Source organism: Nestor notabilis, unplaced genomic scaffold (genome assembly GCF_000696875.1).
Source record: "Nestor notabilis isolate BGI_N333 unplaced genomic scaffold, ASM69687v1 scaffold14649, whole genome shotgun sequence".
Lineage (NCBI taxonomy): Eukaryota > Metazoa > Chordata > Aves > Psittaciformes > Psittacidae > Nestor > Nestor notabilis.
Window position 1 is genome coordinate 15,083 of NW_009943416.1, and position 6,875 is coordinate 21,957.

The 6,875-nt window shown below is 51.9% G+C and overlaps 1 protein-coding gene across 1 annotated transcript in view; it reads right to left on the minus strand.

Annotated features, from left to right (window-relative positions):
• The window catches only part of LOC104411499 (dentin matrix acidic phosphoprotein 1-like), an 11,662-nt gene that overhangs the window by 3,132 nt on the left and 1,655 nt on the right, over positions 1-6,875 (minus strand). The window lies entirely within an intron of this gene.

Genomic DNA, 6,875 nt, shown 5'->3' on the forward strand with positions numbered 1-6,875 from the left:
GTGACACAGTTTAGTGGTGGACTTGGCAGTGCTGCAGTAATGGTTGGACTCTATGATCTTAAAGGTCTTTTCCAACCCAGTTGATTCTATAATTCTATGACAAGGCGGGTGCGCAGCATGCAGCCCACGAGTGCAAACGCAATGGTTTCCCTTCTGCACTCCCGTCAGGTTTTTTCTGTGTACAAGTACACCGCCATGTTGCTCATTACACGCTTTGGTGACAAGCAGGGGTCAGGCAGGCAGCCCGCTCCCAAAGCCCTGTACAGGCACATCGCTGCCCTCGCGCAGCAGACAATGCCAACCCGCGCCCCAGCACTGGTGGGGTTTGTGCCAGCCACTGACACCAGCTCCGGGCTGCAACTGGGTGGGCTTGCACCCAGCATGGCCCAGCAAGGGCACTGCCTATGGCTTTGATGTAGGAGCTGGAGCCCCTGGAGACCTCACAGTCAGAGCGTCCCTGTCTGGCGCAGGCTGACACGGCTCCTATGTCCAAATGTAATTGTTATTTTTGCAGGGCAGTAAGTGAGCAGAGCAGTGTGCTCCCGTCTTGCTCGGGCCCACTGCAGGGCCGAGGCTGTGGTTGGGGCTGCACCATCCTATTTCCACGCCCTGGAGCTATTCTGGAAGGAAACCTCAGGACCAAAAATAAGCATAGAAAAACAAAACCAGAAAGACACTTTGAGCTTGGAGGGGAGAGGCCAAGGTGCTGCTGCAGCCAGGGAAAGGGGCATCATGCAGCAAAGTGGCCATGGCACCTCCAAAACTGGGGGGGGAAGCACCAGAGGCAGAGCTTGCCCCAGCTCCCACCTCTCCCCATGTGCTGTTGGGGACAGGAACATGTGTGCCAGGGCCATGAACCGGGGAGCAAAGTGATGAGCAAGGAAAGGGTGCACCAGCACCAGCATAAGAATCCCTCTCTCATCTCTCTTCCCTCTCCTGGCATCAGCCCAAACACAAACCAACATCAGCTGGGCATGGAGCTTGTTATTTGTTTGCAAACAATCAATTTTATAATAAAAGCAGGAGGAGAGAACACCTGAAATGCACCACGTGTCAACCTCAGTTATCGGTACACAACCTCTACATATTGGCCGTCTGCAACTGAACATCTAATACAATTTTCCTTTTTCTCTGAGGCAAGAAACCAGATAAAGGAAATTAATTCTATTCACATGCCTGGCGAAACGTGGGCCACCAGTAGCTCTGTAACACAAGCACTTTGAGGTGGCCTGAGCTCTGGGGAACCCAGCAAATCACCAAGGCAAGGTCACAGCGATATTGCAAATCCCAGCACTTGCTACCACCCAGGTCCTCACGTGTCTGAGCTATATCTGTATATCATATTTCCTCTAGTTTTTTGCTCGGTTTTTTGCAGGAGGAAGAAACTGTGCACCACATAGAGTAACTTACCAGGAGTTGTCCCACCACCAGGCTGCTGCCTCCATCTGCGCGAGAGCCCTCAGACACAGCCGCATGACAGAAACAGGAGGAAAACAACCCAAGTAACCCCCCACAAAAGGCCACATTTTCAAGAGGAGAGCAGGTGGACAGCCCAGGTTCATTGCAGAGGTACCACTGACCACCTGCACACCCGGCTCAGGAACTGAGCTCCCTGCCAAAGTCAAATTAGCACCCCTGGACAGTCAGGCACCTGGCTGGTGTGGAGGCACCAGCCATGGCTGCCAACCTCACCACCACAGCAGGCCCTGCTCAAACCTACAAAAATGCCTGCATTTGGGCTTCGAAAGTTGCCATTTGCAGCAGAGGCCAGTGTCAGCAGGGAACCACTGGCTTGTACTGGTTATTTGTTGTTGTGTACATACATCAGTTGCAAAACACTTGTATATGTATCCATATACACACAGACAAGTACACGCCTGTTGCAGTAAGTACCTTAACTCTTAGGCACTCATTTCTGAAAAAGGAGGTTTTGAAAGTTTTTATGCTATAATCAACCTACTTTTTGCTCTGTGCATGAAACAGCATCAAGTCTGCAACAGGAGAGGGCAAGTGCTGCCTCTGTTCCCCGGTTGCATGTTCAGCTCTTGTATTCAGACACCTGATGCCTTCTGGTAAAACAAAACACCAGTGCCTCGCAGCTTTGTACTTCAGGGTGTGAAAACAGAAAAACCTGAACTGCAAAACACTTGCTCACTCTTCAAGGTCTCCATAGAGAGTTCTGGGGGTACCATGCAGGTGGATGCCAAGGCTTGCACTTTATGTGCCATCCTGTGGTGCCCAGCTCCTTCTGTCAGTGCTGGGAGGACCACAGAACTCCCAGGACATGGCTGTGCTGGGAATGTGGGGGAAAGTTATTTGCCATTTAAGTGCATGGCAGTAAAGAGAGCTGGAATCAAAAATTTCCTTAGAGCATTGAAAAGGCTTGTAACGTTTTGGTTTTTCACTGAAGTCAGAGGCTGTTTTCGCACAGCTGAGACATTTCTTTTGTTCAGATTGACGGCAGCAGCGATTCCACCAGAGGCTTTTCCTCCCCACTGAAAAGGGCAGAGAAACACAATCAAACTCTCCTGGCCTCACCTGGGGAGGGGCAGTTCCTGTCACAGAACCATAGAATGACTTGGGTTGGAAGGAACTTTAAAGACCATCTAGTTCCAACCCCTGGACACGGGCAGGGACACCTTCCACTAGACCAGGTTGCTCCAAGCCCCATACAATCTGTCCTTGAACACTGCCAGGGATGAGGCAGCCACAGCTTCCCTGGGCAACCTGTTCCAGTGTCTCACCACCCTCACAGGGAAGAATTTCATCCTAATGTCTGAACTCTGCCTGGGAAGAGCCGGCCACATCTTCCCTGGGCAACCTGTTCCAGTGTCTCACCACCCTCACAGGGAAGAATTTCATCCTAATGTCTAATGTAAATCTACCCTCTTTCAGTTTAAAGCCATTCCCCCTTGTCCTGTCACTACCTGTCCTTGTATAAAGTCCCTCTCCAGCTTTCTTACTGACCCTTTTAGGTATAAGAAGACTGCTGTAAGATGTGCCTGGGGTCTTCTCTTATCCAGCTCCCTCAGCCTCTCTTCATAGGAAAGGAGCAGAAAACCATCATAGAAATCCATCCGGGAGGCACAGAAGACACAATCCCATCTGATTGTTTCTTCTGCAGATATTCCCATTTTGTAAAGGCAAACAGGGGCCAAGGAGAAGCCCTGCAGCCAGCTGTGTTGCTCAGCCTGGCATGGGAAGCCAAGGGCACTTGGCTGCTGCTAGAAGAGCCGCTGCTGGACGGAGAGGTGCTCTGAGGGTCATGAGGGTCTCTCTCCCAACCAAGGCAGGAAAATCAGGGGGTTGAATGCATTCACCTTGCATGCTGTGGCCACCCCAAGTCCAGCAGCCGCAGCAGGGCTCAGTGCTGCTGCCTCCCACTGCTTTGGCCACACCAGCTACTTATTAAAAATAGACTTTTCTCTTCTTGGAAAGGACAAAAAAAAAAAAAAAACAACCGAACAAGAAACATTTCTTTTAAGATGGTGCAGACTGGTGTTTTCACAAACCCAAATGCAACCAAAAATACCTGCTTTAAACCCCAATGCTGGTTCCTGGGTAAATCACTGCGTGCAGCTTTAGAGGCCACCCCCAACGCACAAAAAATGCTATGTGGGTGGATAAGGAAAATGCATACATTGACGTGGGCATTTTTTGTCCTTGCCTAACCCACCGGGCTTCCTGATCCTTATGACTTCATTGCACAATCAGCCCAAAACTGGATGCAGGAGCACCTCCAGTGATGGCAGAGCCTGCAGCTGACCTTCTCAGCTGCTTTTCTTCCTTGCCCAACAGCAGAGTGGGAACACTCCCCTCAGAGGCGTACTGTGCACACTGCAAAAACCAAACACGTGGTGCTGCTAAAAATGCCTTAAAATCCTCAAAGCAAGCATCTTTTTATTTTACTATGAGGGTGGTGAGACACTGGTACAGGTTGCCCAGAGAAGCTGTGGCTGCCCCATCCCTGGCAGTGTTCAAAGCCAGTCTGGACAAGGCTTGGAGCAACCTGGTCTAGTGGAAGGTGTCCCTGCCTATGCCAGGGGGTTGGAACTAGATGATCTCTAAGGTCCCTTCCAACTCAAACCATTCTATGGTTCTATGATCTTTTGGCCACACTACGTCTGGCCATCCAAAACCTCACACTGTGAAGTGCTGCTGGCCACCAAAGCTCTCTGGATGACAAGCAGGGTGGCTCCACTCACACAAAGATGAACAGCATTTGGGGGACACCAGTGTCCCCCAAAACCTGCCTGTCCTCACAGACACGTGCTGCCACATGCTGGGCGTGTCCCTGTCTGGGGGCAACACAAGCAGCTCCCTCCCTGTGGCTGGATGGGAGGTTTCCCCTCGCCATCCCAGTGTGCCAGGAGGGAGTCCCATGGGAAGCTGTCCCGGCAGCACTGGCAGGCAGAACCAGCTCTGTCTGGCACAGGCTCCCCGGCCTTTGGGGAGCAGCCAGCCAGTGGGAGGCAAACCTTGGGCACCGCTGGTGGGGACATGTGTGTAACCCAGCAGAGCCCTGGGGAGGCACGTGAAGGGGACCCACGTGCAGGGGGAGTGCAGCCAGTACCCCTCCAGCGCAGGGTGCAGCAGGGCCCTGCATGGCTGTTTGCTACACACACATCCCTCCTGCTCAAGTTAAAGCCAGATCAGCCCAGTTTTTCTCTCTATTCATGAACCACGAGGAGGACGAGCACTCACCTCTCCTTCTCCTCGTGGTGAGGACAAGCAAAAAGTCACACACAACCTTCAAGAAGTGGTTTCACAGTACTTGTTCCATCCACCCTTGCAACGTCTCAGCCATCCTACTCACGGGCTGGGTTCACAGCAGAGCTGCAGGGCATCCGTAGCCAAAAAAAAACTCCTAGTGCCTATTCCCACCCACTGTCCCCATGCAAACACCACCTCTGATGTGACCTAGCCAGCACCCGAAACGTCTCCACTGTGCGGCAGCACCGCTTGCTGGACACAGGAGAGTTCACAGCAGCTCTACCCCACATCGCTGCGCAGGGGAGCCAGCAAACACATCATTACTACAGTTTCAAACCAAAGCTGTCATCCAGCCCTTCTTTCATTTCAGGGCTGCAGCCAAAACCTGTACTTGCTGTCTTTGACCCCAGCGACGGGGCTGTGCACCAGCATTTTGGTACCCATGACCCCGACAGGCATCATCACTGTCACAGCATACCAAACTCCTCATGCATCTAATGCAAGGGATCCAAAAAATAAGGGGCAAGTCACAGCTGAAGTAGCCTCTGTGAAGTGGGGACCAGAGGGTCAGGAGAGAGGCAGCAGTGTGGGGAAGCTGCACGTTTCAGAGCTGATCTCATAAGGAACTAGGAAGAGCTTACACAGGGTGGAAATTAACACAACTTCCACTAAACCCAGGAGCTGTTCAGCTTTTCCAGTGGTGGAAAGAACCTACCAATTAAGTGCAGTTTTGCTAGAAGCAGTAAAACACTATTTATTTACTGGCTCTTGAGTTTGGCATTGCCATGCCCAGCAGTGACATCCAAGGCAGCTGAAAGGCATGCACGCTCTTGTGCTGACCACCTGGAGACTGTCCCCTGCAGAGCCACAGCTCCTGCTGTAAAACTGTGCTGCTACACAACAGCCCACAGCTTCCTCCCTCAGCACTGATACCCACTGATGACTGTACAGGTCATCATACACATGTCAACCAGAACAAAGGACCTGGGTGGGATTTTAAACAAATAATGTGTTGCTTACTTGCACAAGGAAAAAAAGAAACACACTGAGCAAAAGAAGCTTTACCCATGATCTACGAGCCCACAACAACCCCTTTATCCTCACTCACCTGCTCTGTGCTGCAGGGGACCTGGCACCAGGAGCCACCAGGAGCACCCAGAGTCAGTGGTGCCCTGGAGCATCTCCTTCCCAGTGCCTCAGGAAGAGCAGAACAACCCTTACTCACACTGCAGCAGGTTGATGGCCATGATATAGCAAAGCTCCAGGCCCAGCTCGTTAGGGTCATTAGCCAGCTTTTCCACCTTGCTGCTGGGTCACCTCAGGGCAGGGTGGCCCTTGGGGTGCCTGGAAATAGAGGTTGGGAGCATGTCTCAGCCTCTGCTTTCCCCCTCACCCCAGCGTGCTGCGGCTTCCTGTGCAAACAGCCTGCCCCTCGCTCGCTCCAGTCCAACCCCAAATCTCAGCACCCAACTCCCCCTGGGAAGAAAACCAGCAATGCTTCAGACCACACCACTATAGAGTGTGATGGTTTTAATGGTAATTAAAGAAATCAACAGGGTACATTTCAGCTTTGAAATACAAGTGCAAAAAGGATACAATATAATGTTTTCTGTACATTTCTTACAAAATATTACATACATCCCATCCTGAAGTGGTACGTCACACACCGCTGAGCTCACGCACCACGCGTGCACACCAGCTGTAGCTTTTCCTCCTTATGTGCAGGACGTGGAGCTAACAGAAAGCTCCTGTTGGAGTCTGGACAGACGCTTTTATGGCAGTGGTAGGTAAATACAAGGGGTGAACACTCAGCTCCCGGAGTGCTGAGCTGCCCCTGTGCCCCTGTAGCAAGTGGGCAGCATCACCCTGCTGGCACTCAGAGCTCTTGGCTGCTCTCTGGTTTGGGAAATGGCTTTTCTCACTGCAGCTTGGCATTTTCCCTGTGTCTGGCATCATCTCCCACTTCACACCCTGTGTAGTGTGCCCAGACTGAGCCGTGGAGAACCCACCTCCATTTTACCCACAGCCTCTCCTCAGGAAGAAGTCAGCCAGGCTATATAGCAAATAAATTAAACCCTCCTCCCCCTACACCCCCCAGCACCAATAAGCCTGTGTGGCACATGTCAGTATCCGTCCTGGCAGTCATTGTCATCGTAGTCGGC